Here is a 26,403-nt window from a genome sequence, read left to right as displayed (position 1 = left end):
CAGAGCTCTGTGTCCAAGCACATTAATAGAGAGGCGAAGGGAAGGAAAAGATGTGGTAGAAAAAAGTGTACAAGCAATAGGGATAACCGCACCCTGGAGAGGATTGTGAAACAAAACCCATTCAAAAATGTGGGGGAGATTCACAAAGAGTGGACTGCAGCTGGAGTCAGTGCTTCAAGAACCACTACGCACAGACGTATGCAAGACATGGGTTTCATTCCTTGTGTCAAGCCACTCTTGAACAACAGACAGCGTCAGAAGCGTCTCGCCTGGGCTAAAGACAAAAAGGACTGGACTGCTGCTGAGTGGTCCAAAGTTATGTTCTCTGATGAAAGTAAATTTTGCATTTCCTTTGGAAATCAGGGTCCCAGAGTCTGGAGGAAGAGAGGAGAGGCACACAATCCACGTTGCTTGAAGTCCAGTGTAAAGTTTCCACAGTCAGTGATGGTTTGGGGTGCCATGTCATCTGCTGGTGTTGGTCCACTGTGTTTTCTGAGGTCCAAGGTCAACGCAGCCGTATACCAGGAAGTTTTAGAGCACTTCATGCTTCCTGCTGCTGACCAACTTTATGGAGATGCAGATTTCATTTTCCAACAGGACTTGGCACCTGCACACAGTGCCAAAGCTACCAGTACCTGGTTTAAAGACCATGGTATCCATGTTCTTAATTGGCCAGCAAACTCGCCTGACCTTTCTATGGGGTATTGTGAAGAGGAAGATGCGATATGCCAGACCCAACAATGCAGAAGAGCTGAAGGCCACTATCAGAGCAACCTGGGCTCTTATAACACCTGAGCAGTGCCACAGACTGATCGACTCCATGCCACGCCGCATTGCTGCAGTAATTCAGGCAAAAGGAGCCATAACTAAGTATTGAGTGCTGTACATGCTCATACTTTTCATGTTCATACTTTTCAGTTGGCCAAGATTTCTAAAAATCCTTTCTTTGTATTGGTCTTAAGTAATATTCTAATTTTCTGAGATACTGAATTTGGGATTTTCCTTAGTTGTCAGTTATAATCATCAAAATTAAAAGAAATAAACATTTGAAATATATCAGTCTGTGTGTAATGAATGAATATAATATACAAGTTTCACTTTTTGAATGGAATTAGTGAAATAAATCAACTTTTTGATGATATTCTAATTATATGACCAGCACCTGTACTTTCTTTCTTTCTTTCTTTCTTTCATAAACCTGCTAAGAAAATTATGAAATGTTAAACTCTTTGCTGGAATTACAAAACAGCTGTATTAAAACTTAACCATATCCATCATGTTTTATTTTGTTCTAGCAGGATACATGCAGGAAACGGCAATCATTTGTTTCCATGGTGAAAAGATTACGACAGTTTTCAAACAGATTTCATGAACACTACCCCCCTCTTCCATTGAATGCACAAACAGAAAGTCCCAGTCCCAAACTCATGTCATTGGTTAAGCCAATGTTGCTTTGTTGTGCTGGTCAAGCTGCTCAAACAGAGGTGTTTTGCTACAGAGCCACAATTTTTACACTTTTTACAGTCTTTGATGGTATGACTGTGGTAACTTAGACTTTTCAGAATATGTATATGCTAAATAATTGCTTTCCAATCACTTATGTATTTATTCTTATTGTGTGTGCATATTTGCAGTGGACTCTGTTCCCCACTAATCAGCCATTTGACTTTTTTATTATACAGTGAAAAGCAAACATGAGAAATGCAATAACAGTGCAATGGCAGCTTTTCTTTGTTAGGGAGGAAAACACTTCGTTGGCAAGAATTAGAGCTATTATTTATAGTGATGTCCCTGACTTATTAAATGTACCTGGTTATTAAAGCCAGGTTATGTCATTCTGGTTGTTGTTTATGCATCAATTGTAGATTATGCATCAACGTGTAGTCCGATGAGTGTTATTTATAATAATACTGACCATGTCCATCCCTTTATGACCACAGTGTACCTATCTTCTGATGGCTACTTCCAGCAGGATAATGTGCCATTTCACAAAGCTCAGATAATCTTAACCTCATATGTTGTTCATTTCCAGTTTGCACTAAGGGTGTTTGGGGTCAATATGACAATAAAACAAATGATACCAGTTTTACATTTTCTACTCATCTATACATTTATGCTGTGTTTTGGGGATATGAACTACAACATTACCTTCAGAACAACTGAATCAAGAAACTTTTTTGTGTGCGTGTATACTGTAAATAGAAAAAAATAAGTCAAAAAATCTTATGCCACTCAGATGAAGGGAACCATGTTTGTTTTAACTAAGGAAGGTTCAGATGGGGTCATATTGAGCCCAAACACCCAATTATGGTTAAGATGGTTTCTTGAACATGACAATGAGTTCACTGTACTGAAATGACCTCCACAGTCACCAGATCTAAATCCAAAAGAGCACCTTTGGGATGTGCTGGAATGGGAGTTTTGTGGCATGACAACTTTTGTACAGTGTTGAAAAACATTAGCAGTTGTTCAGTTTTAACCCTCTGGGGTCTGAGGCTAATTTGGGGTCCTGGAGTAGTTTTGACATGCCCAGACATTTGTGCTTTTTTCATATGCTTATAAACATATTAATGACAAAAGTCTCATTACAGTGTATTCAGCACAAACTAGGCTACAATAATATGTGAGCAACAAGTATGTATATGTTTGTATTTTTGAGAGAATTACATATATGCATGTTAAAAAAAAAAAAAAAAAAAAAGTCACTGAAATAAGGCCTCAAAACACATAACTAAACATTTTTTTCACACGACTTTTGGAAACTGTATATTTTAGTTAGTTTTTGCTTCAAAGTGATGTTAAAATCATTCTGCCTACTTGGACACATAAAACAATGTACTGATTTTAAATTTCTTAGACACTTTTTGTTTGGGATGGCCATATGCGAGGTGGCGTGAATCTTCATGAATAATGCTGTGATTCACACCTGAGGAGATTAAGACCCTGCCCCTAATGAGCCGCATAATGAGCCATTCAGTCAGGAATGTGACTGAGTGAACTAAGAAAGAATACAATGACAAAAGAAATATATAATTTTTTGTTTGTAGTTTATTTAGAATATAGTTAACTATATAAATGAGAGTCAAAGACACATTTTGAGTACACAGTTATACCTGGAAATAAATTCTGTTCAAAGATATGTGAACATCACATACCTGGCATTTGGTGTTTGGTGTTTGGAGGAAGAAAAAAAAGAAGGAGAAAAAAAAAAAAAAAAAACTTTCCTGCTTCCAGTCAGTGATCTCAGTATCATATGCATGCAGTCCAATGTGGGCCAATATCTGGTCACTATGATTCTCAAAAAAAAAATCTCAAAAAAAAAAAAAAAAAACTCTGTGAGCATGCTGATAAAAGGATTATATCAGTTATTGTATGAATGTTAATATAATGTCAACTCTTAACAGAAAACATGATTTTTGTGATTTCATGCATACACGTATTATTTCACATCATTTGAAAAAAAAAAATTGTATTGGCCTATTATATTTTAAATTACAGTACCGGTCAAAAGATTTGACACATTATTATTTTTAATGTTTTTGAAAGAAGTCTCATGCTCATCAGGCCTGCATTTATTTGATCAAAAACACAGAAAAAACAGCAATACTATGAAATATTATTACAATTTAAAATAATGTTTTTCTATTTGAATATACTTTAAAATATAATTTATTTCTGTGATGCTAAGCTGAATTTTGATCATTCATTGCGAACAAAACCTTCATTGATGTGGTACTATTAATGCCCTACATAATCTGTCCAAAACAGGCCAAAGAAATTCTGTCTAAACATTCATAAAGCACAACATTTTGCTTTTACTCTGAATGTACACAAATAAAAGAAGACATTTCACAGATTAGAATGTATAACTCTTAATTGTATGTCCAAAATTGATGGAGTATTTTGAGTCTCTTTCGCACTAGTAAGAAAAAACCGAGGTGGTATTGCCGGTCCGACGGCCGACCCCTGAGTGTTAAATAAATTTTTCATTCCCTATAACACTCATGGTGTTCCCGGTCAAAAATGACCGGCCTGCAAAAAATTGCTTATAAATATCTCGTTATGCTACCTTATCACCAAATATTAGATTCAATATTTTTGTCAGCCTGTTTTCTTTCAACTAGGGCAGGTTTTGTATTTATTTTTGGAACTGATCGATCATAGGCCTTATTTATCTGAGCTTTTGTAGGCCGGTCATTTTTGACCAGGAACACCACAAGTGTGACTTTGTGCCATTTTGTATTTGTCTTGACTGTCGTACAGTCTGACATATAGGACAGCTGAGATCCCACAGTGTGACATGAGGATCATACAGTCTGACAAGCAACAATCGTAAAGGACTATCATAAATTGCAGTGTGCACCCAGCTTTAGCCAAGTGTTGCATGATTTAACGTGTTTCTAGCATGTTTGGTACATCATGGTATATACAAATGTATTTCTGGGAGTGAATTACAGTGCAAAGAATGCCATTTCATGTTGCCAGCAGGTGGCACTATGACTAACTAAATATTGGCATATAGATGTATTTAGGCCAGGACTCTTATCACACATGTGAAGTTTGGGGCAGGTCGGACACTGTTACAACAATTTCCTGTTTCATGGCGAAACATCGAAATTTGTCAGGCCGCCACGGACACGCCCTTCAGTGAAAACTCAAGATCTTCGCAATTTAACATTGCAAAGGCCTTTAGATTAGATTGACCAAATATGATGTTGATCTGATTAAAGCTCTAGGAGGAATTTGTTAAAGTACAATGTGTGGAAATGCCAAAAACTGCAAAAATTTTGCAGAGAAAATTCAAAATATCTCACTTCCTGTTGGGTTTTCAGATTTGCACCCAGGGACTTTTTGTAGGTATTTGGCTGTTACATGTGTCTACCGAATTTCATACTTGTCTGTGAAACATAGCACGAAGGGCGCTTAATTGAAATTTTGTTGGTGGTGCTATCGAGCCATTTTGCCACACCTAATTCTGAAACCTATATCAGACGTAAATTTTCATCACTTCTGGCGTGTGTGCAAAGTTTCTTGAGTTTTCTAACATGTTTAGGCCCTCAAAAATGTGACGCAATGATTGACAGGGCGGGCTGGGGATGCAGGCTCGAAATGCATTTTCAAAACCACACTGAATTTTGCTACATTGATCATGTGATATTTAATGAAAATGCAACCACAAGTGTCTTAACTGCGTGTAAATGCAATTAAGAAAAAAAATTACATTTTTATGATCATTTTGCTACAATTCTTGCTTGAACATGTTTAACATATCTAATAATATCTGTAAGGCATTTTCATTTAAAATTTGCAACTTATAAAACATTAAAAACATATGTTTAAATTATGTGTTAAAACTACGGTTGGAAATATCAAATGTAAATTATTATAATTTAATTTGAATTATTATTTTGCTCCAAATGTTGCACATTTGGTATGGAAAATGTAAATTTAAGTACAGAAATACATTGCCATTTTACATGTTGCATTGCCATTTTGCATTTTACATTTCAGACTGAATATTGCTACCCATGTGGTTCCACAGTAATCATGGATGGACTTTTTTCGCAAAATGAAATGCATTCTGGGATTGGCTTCTCAATGAAGGTGAAAGATTCTGTGTTGGAATGTAGGCAAATGAAGATATTTTGTAACAGTTTTGGAATATTTTGCATCAGGAGCGTGTATAAAAAATGCAACCAACAACTTCTCTAATTCTCGAAACGGTTGCGAGGAATCTAAGAGGCTTATGGGATGGCTTTAGGTTGACCACGGCCTTTGTTTTGACTGTGTATGCAAAAAATGGCATGGTTTTAAAGCCATAAAACTTGTTTTCCATGAGTGGTAACAATCATGTCCATCTCTCCAAAAATTTGGTAAAATGAACACTGATGGGCAGCACCCACAATCAGCCTTATGCCAGCATATCTGTTTATATCTCTCGAGATAAGGGGTAGTATGCTTGGGGTCCCCGCCCTTTAGACTCTTTATTTCTGTACAACCCGAATGGGGATGTCACTGATAGCACTGGCTTAATATTTAGCCATTGTGCTCTCAGGACTAGAGAACTTAGGCAGTAACAGGAAATGGTATAGACACAGAAACTGCTGTGTGCTGTTGGACGAATTGGAGATGGAGTCTAGAAAGTTACTGGTGAGAAAGCAGGGCCCTAATAGTGATGGTGAGTTTTAGGTTGTTTATTATTTCGAAGTCATGTTTAATGGACGTGGCAAGCATGCATGCACAGCTGATAACAGAATGAATGATAGTGTTTCTCTTGTGATGATTTCTATTGGTGGAATAACATTCTCTATTTAACTGGCCTAGCCCTAGTTCCCATTCAGTTCCCATTGTCTGTGTGACACAAATACGACTCGTGTGCACAGAAAGATGAGTGCCAGTACTGAGTTCTCTTTCGCAATTGAACAAACAATAACGCATAGAATTATGTCAAAATGCCTGTTTTGTTGAGTATCCTCATAAGAGCAGTCTTAAATGAGTTAAACAACATCCTAAATTAACCTAAAAAGATCTGCGTCATGTTTGGCAGTGCCTTAAAGTCACAATTACAGAAATTAATTAATTAATTAATTAATTACAGAAAAGTGTTTGATTAATTAATGAACTTCTTTAATCTCTCTCTCTCTCTCTCTCTCTATATATATATATATATCAAAACCTTTCATCAAAGTTGTCCTAAAACCTTCTTCTTAGGACAACTTAGATTAACTTTTTTGATCCACTTCAAATGTTGACTACTAATATATATATATATATATATATATATATATATATATATATATATATATATATATATATATGTATATATATATATGTGTTACAACCTACCCCACTACTAGGGTGAGTTGTAAATTTATGCAAGAACATTATTGAAGAACAAAGAATACTCAGTTTTAAAATTAAAGTGAAAACTTTAAAGTCACAAAAAATATTGATTGTATTACATTAAATTTAGCACAAAACAATTGCTGTGTGTGTTCGTGTGTCTGTACTGTACTCCTGCCACACAAGGGCTCTCAAGGAAAAAGTTATTGCTCAGTGGTTGCTTTTCCTAAGAAAAGCATGAGACTTAGTTGTGATTCTCATATATCCCTCATTTTAGTATCAGCAGTGTTTCAGATGTGTCTCCTAAAATTCCTCAGGAGAAATAAGAATAGACACAACTGAGACATGAGAAATATCGGAAGAAACATATAACATCTCTTTATTACCTTGCTGCAGTCTCTTTCAAGACTCCATTATAGGAATATTTTATTGCTCAGAGGTTGCTCTTTCTAAGCTCTTTAGTTGTGATTCTTATATATCTCTCATCTCACACACTGTGCTCAGACATTTCGCCTTATCTAGATACACTGGTTTTCTCGCATTTGTCTCCTCTTAAAGTTTTAGAAGAGATCTCAGTTAGAAATAGTAATGTACCAGATGCATTTTCAGGAAAATTGCTACAGGAAAGGTAACCTTGGAGCTTTCTTTGCTGAAGGGCATATTAAATGGCTTATGACTCAATCCTTGAATAATTTGATTATTAATACATATTATATGATAGAAATGACAAGAGAGAGAGCTCCAGAGTCTCTAGCTGAGAAAAAAAGTCTGAGCACAGTATGTGATGGTATTGAGACATCTTCTAAAATTTTAAGAGGAGACAAATGTGAGAGCTTCAGAGTCTTTAGCTAAGGAGAAAAGTCTGAGCATGGTGTGTGATGTTGCTGAGATCTCTTCTAAAACTTTAAAGAAGACCTTTGTTAGAGTGTCAGAGTTTTTGTCTCAGGAGACAAATGTGAGAAGCAGAAGTCTCCATTTGATGTTAAAGTAAGTTTTGTCTAGGAGAAAAAATTTAGATGTTAAAGAGATCTCAATTTTGATTCTTCTTTTTTATGCGTTCAGTCAATAGCTATGTTGCCATCCACCTATTTTTATGTGATTTTTGAGATATCGCATAAAAAACGCTGGATAGAAATGCCAAGATGCGCATAAATTCTAAAAATGTGCAACAAACAAACAAACAAAAAACTTATGTGCTCAATTGAGGCGGACAATGTTTTTATTCGGTAAGAAGACATGCACATAAACTATGATGGAAACACATTTACCACATAAACCCTTCAATGCACAACAAAAAAACTCATGTGACTTTGCCTTAATAGCGGATGTGATTGATAACTGGATTAATTGGAATTATCATAAGGGGTTGGTGGTTGTAACATTTTTAATGAACTAACAGCCATAACATAGCTAACTGTTATAGCTTGTGGGTTTGAATTTAGCATGAATGCAAAGCATCAAATTAAACTAGAGAATCAGCTACTTTACATTATGTAAGTCAAATAACTGTATTGGCAAAAAATAAATAAATAAATAAAATAATCTTAATAAAAAAATGTTACTTTCTTTACTGAAAATCTTTTCTTTTTTTTTTTGTAATAAAATCTACAGTGTTGCTCACAGTCAAATGCCACTCCTCCTGTGAGCTCAAAAAGGTGATGGGAGTGTATAATATTGATGACAACACCAGATCTTTTCTGACTTGTCAAATGGACAATGTTACAACTGACCCTGTGTTACAACACTCCCTAGTCTCCCCTAAACATGTATAAATGTATCCGTGGACATAATATTTATGTAATGACTGAAATAATATTCACAACCAAATCAGCATTTTGCAACCTATACTGCTGTCTGTCATTTGTTCTTTGACCATTTGTCACTGTGTACCTAGATGATACACAATTGTTAGGTTTATGGACTAGTTTTGGTCACTAGAGGTCTTATTTCAGTTGCCATTGCATCATTTGCTATTGTTCTCACCTGTGCCTCATTACCTGTGAGTGTATTTAAGTTGCCCTGTTCCTTTGCTTTTTGCTCGGTGTTTGTTATGTTGAGACCAATCTCTCCAGTCTTTTGTTTTTGGATATTTTTATTTTACCTTTTTGGGAAACATCTTTTGCCCTTTGATGTTTCTAGACACAATTTTTTGTATCGACTCCTTGGAACTATTTGGGGTTTCTGTTTGGATTTACTTCATCATTTTTTGCATTGACCTTCTTAGATCTATATGGATCTTCAAGTCAAGTCAAGTCACCGTTATTTATATAACGCTTTTAACAATGCAGATTGTGTCAAAGCAGCTTTACAGTGATAACTGGTAAATAATTTTGGCTGCACAGCAGCTCTTAAAGAAAATGGTGTCCTTTCCCTATAACACTCATGGTGTTCCCGGTCAAAAATGACCGGCCTGCAAAAAATTGCTTATAAATATCTCGTTATGCTACCTTATCACCAAATATTGGATTCAATATTTTTGTCAGCCTGTTTTCTTTCAACTAGGGCAGGTTTTGTATTTATTTTTGGAACTGATCGATCATAGGCCTTATTTATCTGAGCTTTTGTAGGCCGGTCATTTTTGACCAGGAACACCACAAGTGTGACTTTAGTAAGTAAATTCATCTTAAGTAAATTCAGTATTGATTCATTCCAATGTAAGAATCAATAGTTATTCATTTAGTTAATTTATCTATATCAGCACTGGAGTAAACAGTGATATCATCCAGCTCAGTTCAGTTCGCATACAATGGTGTCAATGCAGGCAGATCAAAGCAGTGTTGAATATCAAATATCAAAAGTGTCCCCAACTAAGCAAGCCAAAGGCGACAGTGGCAAGGAACCCAAACTCCAACAGGTGACATCAGATGGCAAACAGGTGTTAAAATGGAGGAAAAAACCTTGGGAGAAACCAGGCTCAGTCAGGGGGCCAGTCCTCCTCTGGCCAACAGTGAACAGTGCTTTATGATAGCCGCCTGAATCATAATAAGTCCGATGGGATCGCAACAGTCAAAGTATTTATTCCAGTTCCATCCAGATGAGGATCGTATTCATCATGCTGGTATGGATGGTTTGTTGAGGAACTGTGCCACTGGCTGTCGTGTCGATGAGGCCTTCACAGTGGATGATCTAGTTGACTCAATCTCTGCTACACTTCAGGGCTACCTTGTGGTCGTGTCAAGGTGCAGGTCCTCGTTCTCACCTGGATCCGGCCCCATTTTTTCGCAGCCAGATGGCGCACACGGGCGGTAAACTCCGGTTTAGATGCACTTCTCAGCACTCCTTAGGAGTTTTTCAAAATGATTAGATGCATTAAAAAGCTGAGTTTCTAAGCTTTAAAATGATATCTATTTTGTGTTATTCCACGTTGGAAAACGAACATGGATCAGGGAACATTGGATACACACTGCATCCCAGAAAGATGAGAGACATGTTTTTAGCCATCATTCCGTGAGTAATATCTTGTGATCAACGCAAGGGGTTTTGGGTTCATTTTAATCATGAGAATCTGCTTTAAATAATGATGTGCCATTTTCTATGATCTGTGCATTTTTAATGAAGTTATGAGCACGTGAAATCTACATATTTGTATTCAGTTAGCAGCTGTGTTGTTTTTGTTGTAAACGCTTATTACTCAGACTCATTAGAGGGTGAAAACAATGCAACAGGAGCATGTGGGAGGCTTCATCTGAACGAGTAAAGTCTCTGGTTTTGTATGCAAAAAGAATTTTTGTGCTACCTATATGGGTTCATTTTTTTTGGCTCTTAAAGAGAGACACGCAAATGGGAGCGCGGGCACTCCATCCGGTCTTAAAGGGTTAATGGATTTGAAAACATGAATTGATAATGTGTTATGTGTATGCCAGGTTAAAGAGATGCGTTTTTTTGTCTAGATTTAAACTGACAAGAGTGTGTCTGCTTCCCGAACAATGCTAGGAAGATTGTTCCAGAGTTAAGGTGCCAAATAGGAGAAGGATCTACCGCCTGCGATCGATTTTGATATTCTAGGTATTATCAACTGGCCTGAATTCTGAGATCGCAATAGACGTGAAGGACTATAATGCATTAAGAGCTCGCTCAGGTACTGGGGAGCTAAACCATTTAGTGCTTTGCAAGTAATTAGAAAGATTTTAAAATCTATACGATGTTTAACAGGAAGCCAATGCAGTGTTGACAGAACTGGGCTAATATGGTCATACTTTCTAGTTCTAGTAAGAACTCTAGCTGCTGCATTTTGTACGAGCTGTAGTTTATTTATCAAGTGAGCAGGGCAACCACCAAGTAGAGCGTTACAGTAATCTAGCCTTGAGGTCATGAATGCATGAACGAACTGTTCTGCATTTGTCACTGAGAGCATATGTCGTAGTTTAGATATATTTTTAAGATGGAAGAATGCAGTTTTACAGATGCTAGAAACATGGCTTTCAAATGAAAGATTGGCATCAAAGAGCACACCTAGGTTCCTAACTGACAACGAAGACTTAACAGAGCAGCCATCAAGTGATGGACAGTATTCTAGGTTATTACGTGAAGAAGTTTTTGGTCCAAAAATTAGAATATCTGTTTTTTCTGAATTTAGTAGTAGGAAATTACTGGTCATCCAATTTTTTATATCAGCTATGCATTCTGTTAATTTTGTGAATTGGTAAGTTTCATCAGGGCGCGAAGAAATATAGAGCTGAGTATCATCAGCGTAACAGTGAAAACTAATGCCATGCTTCCTAATGATATCTCCCAAGGGTAGCATGTACAGAGTGAAAAGCAACGGTCCTAGTACTGAGCCTTGCGGTACTCCATATTGAACTTTGTGATTGATATGACATCTCTTCGTTTACTACTACAAACTGATAACGGTCAGATAAGTATGATTTGAACCATGACAATGCAATTCCACTAATGCCAACATAATTTTCGAGTCTATTTAAAAGAATGTTGTAATCGATAGTGTCAAATGCAGCACTAAGATCCAGTAACACTAATGGAGAGATACAACCACGATCTGATTATAAGAGCAAATCATTAGTAACTCTAATGAGAGCAGTCTCAGTACTATGGTACGGTCTAAATCCTGAATCCTCACAGATACCATTTCTTTCTTTCTAAAAAGGAACATAGTTGTGATGATACTGCTTTTTCTAGTATTTTTGATAGAAAAGGAAGATTTGAGATCGGCCTGTAATTGACTAATTCTCTAGGATCAAGTTGTTGTTTTTTTAATAAGAGGTTTAATAATAACCAGCTTAAAAGTTTTTGGAATGTATCCTAGTGATAAAGATGAATTAAAGATATTAAGAAGAGGATCTATGAAAAACTTCTAGTTTTGTTTTCTTCCAGCTGCGCTCCATTTTTCTGGCTGCTCCCTTAAGGGCCCGAGTGTGCTCGTTGTACCACGGCGTTGGACTAATTTCCTTAATCTTTTTTAAGCGCAAAGGAGCAACTGAGTCTAATGTGCTGGAAAAGACAGAGTCAATAGTTTCTGTGGCAACATCGAGGCCTTCTAAGCTGTCTGGTATGCTAAAACGATGAAACTGATCAGGAAGATTATTTATAAAGCAATCTTTAGTGGTAGAAGTGATGGTTCTACTGTATTTGTGGCAGGGAGGCAGTTTAGCAGCCTTGACTAAATGTAGTATACACGAGACTAGATAATGATCTGAGATGTCATCACTCTGCTGCAGAATTTCAACGGCATCAATATCGATTCCATGTGACAATATTAGATCTAAAGTATGATTACGACAATGAGTGGGTCCTGACACGTGTTGTCTAACTCCAATAGAGTTTAGAATGTCTGTAAATGCCAATCCCAATGCGTCTTTATCATTATCTACATGGATATTCAAATCACCAACAACAAGGACTTTATTCGCAGCTAGTACTAACTCCAATAGAAAATCAGCAAATTCTTTGATAAAGTCTGTATGGTGTCCTGGTGGCCTGTGTACAGTAGCCAGCACAAATGTCAACTTACATAATGTTACATAAAGCACCATCACTTTGAATGAATTTGAAAGACTTTTGAGTAATACTGTAAATATTACTACAAGTTACAGCAACACCTCCCCCTTTGCCTTTCTGACGAGGATTGTGTCGATAATCGTAACCTTGAGGGCTAGACTCATTTAACACTCAGTGGTCGGCTGGTCGCGCCGGCGATACCACCGTGCTTTTTTCTTATCAGTATGAAAGAGACTCAAAATGCTCCGTCAATGTTGCACATACAATTAAGAGTTATACACCATTTTAGTCTGTGAAATATCTTCTTTTATTTGTGTACACTCAGAGTAAAAACAAAATGTTGTGCTTTTTGTAAAATAAAGAAAACTAACATGCGTGATCTGTCGTCTCCCTCTGAACGAAGTCCAATCTGATAGTTCTCAGGAAATGAACTGTAACTTAGTAAATACTAATCACAAAAAAATTAGACTTATGTCTAAAGAAACATTGAAATGTCAGGTTTTAAATCATGTAAGTCAAATCGAAAACAAAAATTCTCCGTCAGACACCCGTGATTCAGCTCATTATCCACTAATGCGGCCACACCCACGGAGCGAGAGCTATTCAGACGCAAATTCTGAGGCAATACATGTATACATCATCACAATCGTGTATTTATTGTCTTGAAAAGTGTTTATCTGCATGTTATAGCGATCTCTGGAAGCCTCTGTTAGTTCCTGGAATGTCACATGATATGCCTCTTCTTTTACTGAGATATTTGTGGACTAAAGGTGCACAGAGCACCCTCTGGCTGCAAGTATGAATTGAAAACACAGTATCCAGCGCTCACAGTGATGACAATAAATATTGAATAAATATTACTCCTCTGTATAGAAAATTGACATAAACATATGAGAATCCATCAATATTTCTCCAAATGTGCATGCTTTTAAACATATTAAGAAATTACGGTCAATATAAGATTTTAAGAGTCAATGTGAAGCTTGAGTCTTAGATCTTTTTAATGATGTATAGTTTGTCAACTGCACATTAACATTTAGGCTATATAATATAACAAATATATTAGCCTATATGAAATGCCATAGAGGTAGGAATGTTCAGACGCTTTGCATCACAGAAATACATTATATTTTAAAGTATATTAAAATAGAAAACCATTATTTGGTTAGAGACTTAAGACTTCTTTTAAAAAAAAATTGTCCAATCTTTTGACTGGTACTGTAATTTAACATAGGCCTATACAAAATTTTCTTCACATGATGTGCAATAATACGTGCATGCATGAGATCACAAAAAATCATGTTTTTTTTTTTGTCAAGAGTGGACATTAATCCTCTTATCAGCATGATCACAGAGGGTTTTTTCACAGCCTACCTGACTGAAAGAACTCATTATGCGGCTCATTATGCAAATCTTTTGTCTTCTCAGGTGTGAATCACAGCATTATTCATGAAGATTCACGCCTCCATGCATAATCTGTTTCTTGACAAAAAATGTCTTAGAAAATTTAAATCTCTCTATTGTTTTATGAACGAGTAGGCAAGATAATTTTTACATCATTTTGAAGCAAAAACTCTAGTCTACAACCTCCAATACCCAGTAGTCTTGTGAACACAGATTTAATATATATATTTTTGGCCTTATTTCAGTGACTTAAGTTTTTTGTTTTTTCAATAACCATGCATAAACGTTATTCCTTCAAAAACACAAACATGTACATACATGTTCCTCACATATTATTGTAGCCTAGTTCGAGCTGAATACAGTGTAATGACACTTTTGTCATTAATATGTTTATGAACAACTGAAAAAAGCACAAATGTCAGGGCATGTCAAAACTTCTCCAGGGCCCCAAAAATCCTCAGACCCCAGAGGGTTAAAGTAATGTAATTGTCTGGTTTTAACCAGGTTTCTGTCAAACACAGCACATCTAGATTATTGTCTGTGATAATATAATTTACAATAAGTGCTTTTGAAGAAAGGGATCTAATATTCAACAACCCAAGCTTTATCATTATCAGTATTATCTCTGTTTTTTATTTGTTGAACACCAATTAAATTTTTACCCTTAAATGGATTTGGAAGTTTTCTGTATTTACTAATTCAGGGTATAGACAGTCTCTATGTGATAATATCTAGGTGAAAGAGTTTCTATGTGTTGGGATTTATCTGACTTCTGTGATGTGAGACAGCTAGCAGATGGTCGGTTTAGCCGGTCTGTCTGCTTCCTGACCTGGGCCCCAGTTTGTCATGTTTCAGCTCTAAGACTATGTGCCATAGTACTAGAGAGAAGAGCAGCACCATCCCAGGAGGGATGAATACCATTTCTTTTCAACAGGTTAGGTCTGCCCCAAAAACTTTTCCAATCGTCTATGAAACCTATATTATTCTGCGGACACCACTTAGACAGCCAGCCATTGAGTGATGATAATCTGCTAACTATCTCATCACTCCGACGAACAGAAAGGGGACCAGAGCAAATGACTGTTTCTGACATTGTACTTGCGAGTTCACACACCTCTTTAATGTTAGTTTTAGTGATCTCCGACTGGCGAAGTCGAACATCATTAGTGCCGACGTGAATAATAATTTTAGAGTATTTACGATTAGCATTAGCCAGCACTTTTAAATTTGCTTTGATGTCAGGTGCTCTGGCTCCCGGCAAACGTGACTATGGTGGCTGGTGTCTCTATTTTCACGTTCCGTGTAATAGAATCGCTAATAACTAGGGCACTTTCAACAGGATTCTCAGTGGGTGCGTCACTGAGTGAGGAGAACCTGTTTGATGTTCTTATTTTCTATGGTGGCTATGCCACCTAATCGTTATCCAATTGCCCTTCTGGGAGGATGACATGACTCACCGTGTTTGTAGAGTGATCCAACTTACCACAGCTGTTTGATGAACGCGCAAGAGAATGATGACAAGTTAACAAGCTAGCGAAATGCAAACGTGTTGTGATAGCGATTTAGATTAAAAGATTAAAATCTCCAAAAAGTCTTTAGTTTTATCATATTCATAAAAGATACATACGCTGTACCGAGTCTTTCCGAAAGCAGCCGAGCGCCAGGAGGCGTGCCGTGTGAGCGGAGCTAAACGCGCAGCTTTTGCATAGTAATTGTCTGCAAGCTATCAACAAATGTAATTTAAACACACACAATACACCATCACATAGGGCTGCACGATTTGGAGAAAAAAATCTAATTGCGATGTTTCTGGTTAAAATTGCGATTTGCGATTTAAAATGCGATTTTATAAAACAAATGAAAAAATAATATATAAACAATACCAGGCTTGTTTGTAGGGCTGCACAATTTGGCCCGAAATTTTGTGCTAATATGTTATTTTGACTAATTATTTTTATCATTATTATTATTATATGCAATATAACAAACGCTGTTCCAGGAAATCCCCAATGGGCATCATGCTATCGCTGTGACTGAATAAAAAGAAGGTAGAAACGCTTTAATTGATTAAACATGAATAAAATAAACAGACGACTACAACAATACAATCTCGGGTATTTCCGTAACAATAAAGTATATTTATAATCCAATGCTAATCAAAATGCTATTTCAAACACTCAACTGACGTTATGAAGTGAGTTTGGAGTAAATACACATTAAATGTTGTCTTTTGTTAGAAAAGAAGTTCATAAAGGCTTCTCATGTTTGGAAAGTTTGTATATTTGATGTGTGTTGCTTTTTCTAATGCAGTGCTCTCAGATGGAGCATCATTTACTACTGATCACAGAGCAGCTCTTCACTAGCACGCTGTGTACATATTTATATAATTAAAAATCGCAGCCTTTGTGATGTCATAATCGCACTAAACCAAATCGCGATTTCAATTAGATCACGATTAATCGTGCAGCCCTACCATCGCATTATCCCTGGATAACTTTTGAATCACTATAATGAATATAGCGTATAGTGAATGATGAATAATGAATTTATGAATTCACTACGTTCGTGTTGTTTACATTATATGCACTTATGGGCCTATTGCCAACAAAACAGACATTTGAAGCAGTTTTACTCACCACCTGCGGTTCCGACTCATGATCGGGATCATTATCGCTGTGACCGTTCCATCTTTCAGTTTCAAATGATCTGTAAATCCAGCGCTGAACTGGGCCTTGTTTATGAAACCATAAGTGCCGAACCTGAGGGCTCGACCAGCCACGGAAAAACACAAGTTCACAATATTCTCCATTCATTTTAACCAATAAAAAAGTGATTGCAACTATCAGTTTCTATGGTTATTTTAATAACAAATATCGAGAGTGCATCAGTGTAATGCTTGAGCACAAAACTCTCAGCTCCGCTTAAAGCTGAGTTCTTTGGGAAGCAGGGTAATCTTTCCCTCACAACCAAAAACACACTTCTTTGGTGACATTGTTGATTTCGTGAAGTCCTGTGACCCCTGCAGCACTGCCAACGACATCGTAAAGCCGAACGCGCGTTGATGGGCATGCTCTTGCTCTCTCGCTCTGGTCGACGTGTGCGCATGCTCTTCCGGGAGAAGTGCCCGTAAAAGGAATTCCGACCATTATGACGTCACACAGCCCCATACTCGAAAAAAAGACCGCAAAGTTTATGAGGATTTGGAAGAGTATTTTTGGCACAGAAATACTCCGTCATACGTCCAACTCGTGTTTTGAAACTTTGGCCATGTTTAGCATGAGAATCCAACTCTTTAACAGTGTAAATAAGTCAGAATACATGAAATAGCATTATACCCCCCTTTAAAATAAATGGATGATCTATTTTGATACACAACAAACATTAATTCAATATTATTTATAGGTCATAAAGGTTTATAAACATGCATGCTCTTAAAGGTGCAATATGTACGAATTTTGCAGTAAAATATCCAAAAACCACTAGACCAGTGTTGTATATTTTGTTCACTTGAGTACTTACAATATCCCAAATGTTTACATCTATTTGTAAATCGCGAGATAATAGCAATTTTAACCAAGGCTCCCGGACATGTGAGGAGTCGCCTGTCAATTGCGTCATACCCGCGTTACCCTTGGTTTCCGGTTTTATTTTGTAGAAACCATGGAAACTCCAAAGACTTAATGTTTACATGTTTTAATAGACAAGGGAACAACTGTTTTGATATATTTGTAGACAGAAAACTAATTATTGTTATATAGTTCAACACGTTTAGTATTGTTTAAATCTAATTTTCTTGATTTTTTGCGAGTACCATGCTTTATGCCTCAGAGAAAAACACTATTTTGTCAAGTGGCTAGCACAGCATAATCAGATGCAGCTTTATTTTTAGTAACAGTAATACAGCATTTTCTCCATCATACAATACGTTTTCAAATTAATTGCATGCCATTTATCAACACAAGCCATCCAGCATAATATGATATTCTAAAATCGATGTAGTTTACTGCAGCGTGCAACAAGTGTCTCACAGCAGCCGCCGAGCGAACACACAGAACGTTATAACATTTTCAACACACTCAAATGTATCTAATATGATAAACAAAGCTGTACTTCATACTCATGACCGGAAAAGCGGAAGCGGCGCCGGCGACTGTGGCATAATAAAAGTTCCGCTGCTCGTGAGGCGTGTGTTGCGCAATCGCTCCAGCGGCCTCGTTCAGCTCCCACAACACTCGGTCCTGCTCTGCTTCATACTACAGTAACATTAATAATCGCATCCATGAACATGATTTCTTCCCGAGTCCTATCCCAATTGTTTTCTACCGGCTGTGAGGTGAAGACCACATGTCCCAAGATTCCGCGCTCAAACTTGCCGTCATCAAGCGACGCCTTTGTTTTGAATAGGCATTTAGCGACCTCTAGCAGACAGAAAATATTACTTCTTCTTCTTCGTTGGAGTTTTACGGCAGTTGGCATCCATAGTGTTGCATTACTGCCATCTGCTGTCTCACTTTAACTTACTATCTTAATTAAATTCGTCCCTCCAGTCCAGTCCTCCTTAGAAAATTAAATAAATATCTCCGTCCTTGGTCATTATTTCCATATGTTACTATATTTTTAATATTATACTCTACTATACCCAGTTCCCGTAGCTGATTCTTGAATTCTTGCCTTTCTTGCATATATTTCTTGCATGATATAAAGATGTGCTCAATTGATTCCTCCTCCTGACATTCATCACATAGTCCTGTCGGATGTTTTCCTATAACATGAAGAGTCTTGTTTAGCTTGCAATGTCCAATCCTCAGTCTATTTATTATGACTTGTTCCTTCCTTTTATTTCCCTTCTTACTTTCCATTACCTACCCTATTTTGTATCATGTACAGATGTCTCCTTTTAATTTCATTGTCCCACTGCTGCTGCCATTTTTGCATTATCTTTTTCCACACTAAACTCTTCCCTTCTGATTTTGATAATTTAATTTTGACATCAACATGCTCTTTTTTTGTTGCTTCTTTTGCCAGTCTGTTTACTTTCTCATTTCCCTTGGATGCCCACATGCGCCCACATGTATGTGATGTTTTTCCCTTGCCTGCTTATTCTTGTGTTTGTAGATAAAATCTCATAAAGTAATTTCTCATGATTTCTAGATACCCCAGACTTTATACTCATAAGGACAGATACAGAATCACTACATATTACAATGCTGTCCCATCTAGTTTGCTCGATCCATTCTAATGCTATTAATATAGCATATAACTCGACTGTGTACACACTTAAACTATCAGATGTCCTTTTGTTTACTCCCACATGATGTCTAGGGATATATACAGCAGATCCCGTTGCCTCTGTTTGTAAATCCTTTGATCCATCTGTGAAAATTTGAATACTATCTTTGTGCATTTTGTCCATATATCTATAATATTCACTGACTATATCTGTATTCCCACTGCTGCCCTTTATTATTAGAAGCTCCATGTCCACCTTCGTATTTTCCATTGTCCAGATTGGTTTGTTAAACCACACCACAGTACTAGCAAATTCTTTGTCATATATGTCCATTTCTTTTGCTATTAAATCTCCTGTCCAGCCAAAACTTTCCTTTTTCCTCCTCTCCTTCTCCCAACTATTTTGTAGCACTTTTTCGTTGGATGGTTTTCCCCATGCCCTCTTAAATTAATCTAATAGTAATACCAGTTGTTTCCTTCGTAGCCATAGAGGCATTTCACCTGCTTCAACCTGAAGTGCACATACTGGGGAAGTTCTGATTGCCCCTAAACATATTCTTAAAGCTTGTGCCTGCACAACGTCCAATTCAGTTAACACAGATTTTGCTGCTGACCCGTACACAGTACAACCATAATCTAATTTTGACCTTATTAGTGCAATATAAATATATTTTAGAAAATATATTCCTGAAAAACTTGCCTTCTCCTTTTAGTCTTTATTATTACACCCAATTAACAAGTTTCCATCTCCTAGAATTCTAGCATATTTCACTTCTCCAATTTGTCCTTTGATGATTTTTGTTAATTTAATAGGGTCAATTTTCTTTATTCCTCCATCTCCTTCAAATCTAACAACTACATTCATTATACCCTCTTTCAATCTCTTTTCTCTTTCTTCATTTTCTTTACTTTCCGATTCTTCAATGCCGGATGTTTCTTTTTTTCTTTCTTTTCCGGCTTTATACCTTCTTTCCCTTACTTACATTTTCCCACTCATTTATCCCTGCCTCATCTTCCTCAAAGCAAACCATACTGTTACTCTCACTGTCAGTCTCTTCCCTGCCATTTTCCCTAGGTTTGCAAGAAACTTTGTGAGAGTACTGTTCCGGACCTATACAGGCCGTTGATCGATAATCCCACTCCAAGTTCCTTGCAACACCTATAATTACTATACTCACAATACCTTAACTTCACAATCCTCAGTTCTCCCACGTTTGTATGTATCCGATTACTCGTTAGTCAGTCCTCGTAGAAACTTTCGCATCAGTCAATTCCGGGCTTAACCTCTACCGCACACGTTGAGCTCCCTTTAGCGCTTCTTTGGAAGAGTCAATCCCTCTGTCATCATCAACATCCACGTCAACCTCCTCAATCGCACCTTCACACGGACGGAAACAGACGAGCGTTTCCACCAGAAAATATTACATATTGCAGCTTTAAGGGCACTTTTGACGTTTTTGTGGGCAGAGCCTGCCTGGTTGCAGAAAATTACAGCTGTGCAGTAGCAGTCTATGGAAGCCACGGAATAAAAGAATAAAAAAGTTAATTTTGAGGTTATATCTCACAATTATGACTTTTATTTCTTGCAAAAAAAGTTTATATCTCACATTTCTTAGAAGGAAAAACAGAATTGTGAGATATACTCGTTATTCTGTCTTTTTTCCTCAGAATTGCAAGTTTATCCTGCAATTCAGACTTTTTTCCCCTCAGAATTGTGAAATAAACTCTTGCAAGTTATTGCAAGTTATAAAGTCCGAACTGGGAGATATAAGCACACAAATGCAAGAAAAAAGTCAGAATTGTGAAATAAAAAAAATGTTTAAAAAAGTTATCTATGTAAAATGTTATAAATATTGTGTAAATATTATTTCATGCTGTAACTGCTATGTATGTATGTCCTCTATAAACTCCATATGTGAGTATTATGTAGACTTACTGTTTACATCAAATTCCTGACTAATCATTGCAGGTTTCATCAGTCCAGTCTATGACTTGCAACATAAACATCTCTGTTTAGCTTCAAAGGGAGTTTTCAATTGCCGCTATTTTTCTGCAACCACTATGCGCGTGCACCTGCAAGTGACATAACTGTGATGTCTGCTCCAAATGGGGCTATTTCACATTTTGAAAAATAAAACTTCTGTAAACTTTGGATTTATGTTTAAACACACCACATGAAATAAAGATTGGATTGTGGCCTTGATTAGCCTTTGATTACTGTAAAATAAAATACAAAATGTACAAAATAAAGCTATTCTTAGATCAATATTAAAATATTACTGACATTTCTAGTTTTAAATATTCTGGTACTTTCTGGTAACCCGGTGAGCATCAAAGATGTGGTGTTCCTCTTTGATGCCCCGTGTCTTCTTCCGGCCTATTTGGCGACTCTGTCAACATGGTCATCAGTAGGTTCTGGGAGGCTAAGATACATGCTGAGGCTTTTGACAAGTTTCTCCCCCGACATCCTAGAGAAGCCCAGAAGTTGTGTGGCGAGTCGTGTGCCCCTCGTAGGGACTGGGGAGTGGCTTGTCACTCTCAGCAGCCCAGGAGGAAACCGGACCTAAGAGAGGTCATTACAGCTAAAAAAGAAGTCCTGAGGCTGGTGAGCCCAGGACCATGGGGGTGTGCCCCTAGGGAGGGGGCCCAAAAAGTTTTATCTAAGTTCAGAAGCTCCTTCCCGGCACTGTCAGAGCCGTTGTTCAATCTTTACTGCCATCTGTGTTTTGGGGAGCAGTGGTCTCCAGTGAAATATTACATGTTCAGGTCTCTGAACATTTAACATCCCCCAGCAAAACAAAGCATCAAAATTGGTGCCCCTTGCAGAGAGTTTGACAGCGTGGAAACTACTGCCAAATATTTCTCCTTGGGTTCTAAAGACTGTGGAAAGGGGCTACACAATCCAGTTTGCACATCATCCTTTGCATTTCAATGGCATGGTCACCACTACCATGAAACCGGAGCAGGCGCATTTGTTGACACAAGAGTTGCAAACTCTCCTGGATAAAAGGGCCATAGAACATGTTCCCTTCCCAGACAGAGAGTCAGGCTATTACAGCTGGTACTTTTTGGTTCCCAAGAAAGATGGGGGGTTGTGTCCAATTTTAGATCATCGTGGGTTGAACCGCTTTTTCAGAAGATACACATTCAAAATGCTAACAATCAAAATGATTTTGTCTCAAATCCAATCCAGGGATTGGTTCGTGACAATCGATCTCAAGATACTTTCATATAGAAATTTTGCCACAACACAGGAGTTTCCTGAGGTTTGCTTTTGGTGGCAAAGCTTACCAGTATTGGGTTCTTCCGTTCGGCCTAGCCTTATTACCCCACACATACACAAAATGTATGGATACGGCTCTGGCTCCCTTGCAACTCCAGGGCATCCGCATTTTGAATTACATAGACAACTGGCTGATTTTGGCCCTGTCTCGAGAGCTTGAGCTTCGATATTGGGATGTCGTCCTCGCTCACATCAAATCTCTGGGATTCAGACTCAACGTCAAAAAAAGCGTTCTCTCTCCTGCCCAGAGGACAATGTATTTTGGGGTTTGTATGGAACTCGATCGCCATGCGGGCACAGTTGTCTCCAGCACATGTCGAGTCCATTCTAAACACCCCGAAAATCATCAGGCTAGGTCAGAAAATTGCTTTCCATTACTTTCAGAGACTTTTAGGTCTCATGGCGGCTGCATCCACAGTGATACCTCTGGGCCTCCTCCACTTGAGACCATTTCAGTTGTGGCTCAGGGCCAGGGGATTTTATCCAAGGGTCAATCCCCAGAGGCAGATAAGGGTTATGCATGGCGGGCCTCGTACCCTTTCTATGTGGTTCAGACCCAGGTTTCTCACTTTGGGTCCCACTCTAGGTGTGTGTTGTCATCGCAAGATGCTAACGACAGACGTTTCCCGCACGGGCTGGGGTGTGGTCTTAGATGATTGTCCAGCCCAAGGGATCTGGAGAGGTCATCATCTCGATTTGCACATCAATTTTCTCGAATTGGTGGCTGTATTTCTGGCCCTGGAATACTTCCTCCAGCAGTTAAGGGGCTATCATGTCCAGGTGCAGGTGGACAATACTTCAGCAGTCTCTTACATAAATGGCCAAGGTGGGCTGCGTTTGCACTGCTTGAACAGACTAGTGCAGCAGGTCCTGCTTTGGTCTCAGGACAAGTTCCTGTCCCTCGGGGCAATTTACATTCCAGGGCATATAAATGTGGGAGCAGACTTACTGTCCAGACAGGCTGTGACACAAGGGGAATGGAAACTCCACCCTAAAGTTGTCAGACAGATTTGGGAAAAATTTTATGAAGCTTGGTTCCTCATTTAGCCTTGTATATAGCCCTCAGTTTCAGTTGCGTTTAGTCTCTTTTTGGTGTTTTGCTTCTCCAGCGTTTTCCAGACTATTTTCCAATGTGTGCCAGTGTGTCTGAATGTGTGTCTGAATAGGTCCATAGGATTCTATGGTTTTGTTTTGTTTTTCTATTCAAATTTCTGTAAGCAACAGTTATTCAGTTATAGTGTATTTAGGCCTTAGTTAGGCTGGTCTGTTTCAATGATTTTAGAATAGTTTTAACATTTTTCAGCTGTCATTTTTCAAAAAAAAAAAAAACTTAGTGAACCCTAGTGGAAAAAAAATACTAAAATGTAAGTATACTACAAATACATTTACATATTTATGTGCTAAATAAAAAATACCTTGCAATTGTACTTTTGGTGTACTACACTGGTATACTTAAAGTCTGCTAAATTGGAACAACTAATTTTGTACTTTAATTGTGCGGAAGTAGTGCTGAGGTCCAACTAAAGATATCCATGGGTTTCAAAGACGTCACTTCCGCTATGCCCGCCGCCATTTTTGTGTCCGACACGGCAACTAACACAGCAGCGCTTCATTGTACTGATGATCATCTTTAGCTTCCAGCGAGCACTCAAACAGCAACACAAAACATTAATAACTATGATTGTGGCTGTCATATTAATAACATTATAATTGTATACACTATTGTAATAAAATGTTGTGAATTCTTTGGGCTTAGTTGCTGTGGTTCGGCGTGTTGTTACATGAAGAACGCATCCACAACAGGAGCTACATTCACGTTTCTTAGTTCAAGTTCATGCGTGCATGATTTTGTGCAAATTTAAGTTGTAATATTATGTTTATCTTGTATAAATATATCTGAATTATCCTATATAGAATGTGTTCTGTTGAGTTAATTAACCTTCCAGCAAAGCGCTTCAGTTTATGGATAATCGTCATTCTCTTCAGCTTCAGTGCGAGCAGCTCAAACAGCAATGATGTTATCTAAATGAAACGATTTGGGAAAAATATCGATATTTGAAAAAACAAACATCTGTTATTGTTTGTGATCCTTATTTTATTACTGTGTTTTATCCCTTAAAAACATTTCTACAGTAGCGCCCACGAAAATAAGGTGGATCTTGTACATCATCGCCATAAACCAGAGAAAGTGTTGCCAAAAATCTATTACCTAACAAAAATATAAACAAAATAACATAAAATATCTAAATGCAAACAAGTCATTTGACAACATTATTTAGACAATAAAGAAACAAAATGCATGTGCCATGGTGGAATAGTTGGAAATAAGAAAATGATATTAATCAAACCATATGTTGATGAAAATAATACGAGAACAATACAAGTGCTAGTTATTAAAAATAATGCATTAATGTTTTTGAAAAAATATGAAACATTTTTAATATTACAGTAATAGTAAACATCTTTAATGACTGTGTCACAGACACGCCAGGCTCCACCATCAGCCAATCACAGCGCACTCCCTCACCAGAGTACTAAACACACACACCTGTTCCCCATCAGCACCTCTCACACCACTCACCTCAGTCAGTTGTCCAGTCTCTTTCTAACGAAGGACTTTTCATGTTGATCTCCAAGACTTCTGAAATACTTACCTGTTCTACTCCAGCGTGTTTTCCCAGTCTCCGTGCTTCTTCGTCTGTGTGTGAGTGTACCTACCTTCATCGTGTGTTCATCCTGTCACCGGCCATCACCCTAGCCACGATCTGCAAACCTGTAAGACAAGGACTGTATCAGTTATCACTCCATCAAGTCTCCATTTACCATGAGTTCCACGAACCCATTTCAAGAACTTGTGGATGGTCTTCATCGTGTACTCACCACCAATCCACCTGCATCCACACCAACCCTCACTTCCTTCACCGCCGCAGTCACTCCTTCACCATCGGTGTACGCCAGTCCCATGGCCCTTCTCTGGCTCGGCGGGGAACTGCAACGGCTTCCTCCTGCAGTGTTCGCTGGTCCTGGTGATGCAGCCGCACCTGTACCCTGACGATCGCTCCAAGGTAGCCTTCATAATCTCACAGTTGAACGGACGAGCACTCCAATGGGCAGAAACAATTTGGTCACAAGATGGACCCGTTATTCAGTCTCTGACCAGCTTCATTATTCCAGGGCCAGCCATCATACTCACCATCCCTCCGCCAGCCAGAATCCATCAGCCCTCCAGAACCAGGCCACGAACCTATGCAACTGGAGAATAATAGGTTGACACTCGCTGAGCGGCAGAGGCGGTCATCTCAACATGCCCCATTTGTCCTCCTCGTCCTATGGTGAGTGCCATTCTTCCCTCCATTAACAGAATGAAGCCACTCTCAACCATTGTAATGCTTACTGCTGTCAATGTTTCCATTCCAGTCCTTGCTCTCCTTGACTCTGGGTCAGCTGGTAACTTCATCTCTGGTGCCCTCTGCCGCCAGCTCAAACTCAAGACCACAACCATGCCGTCCATCTACCAGATCCATTCCGTGACTGGCAAACCACTCAGCCGTAAGCGTGTCCAGTTATGTGCTGGTCCAGTCAAGCTCCAAGTTGGATTACTGCATGTGGAACATCAACATCTCCTGGCTCTGAATGATTCCACTGCTGATGTGATCCTAGGGTGCCCCTGGTTGGAGCAGCACAATCCC

General features: G+C 38.1%; 1 long non-coding RNA gene across 1 annotated transcript in view; it reads left to right on the top strand.

Annotated features, from left to right (window-relative positions):
- Positions 1-26,403, top strand: part of LOC127524958 (uncharacterized) — a 302,506-nt gene that overhangs the window by 99,093 nt on the left and 177,010 nt on the right. The gene's annotated exons all lie outside the window — the stretch shown is intronic.

Source organism: Ctenopharyngodon idella, chromosome 13, assembly GCF_019924925.1.
Source record: "Ctenopharyngodon idella isolate HZGC_01 chromosome 13, HZGC01, whole genome shotgun sequence".
NCBI lineage: Eukaryota > Metazoa > Chordata > Actinopteri > Cypriniformes > Xenocyprididae > Ctenopharyngodon > Ctenopharyngodon idella.
Note: the sequence above shows the minus strand (reverse complement) of the source record. Positions and strands in the feature narration are given on the sequence as shown.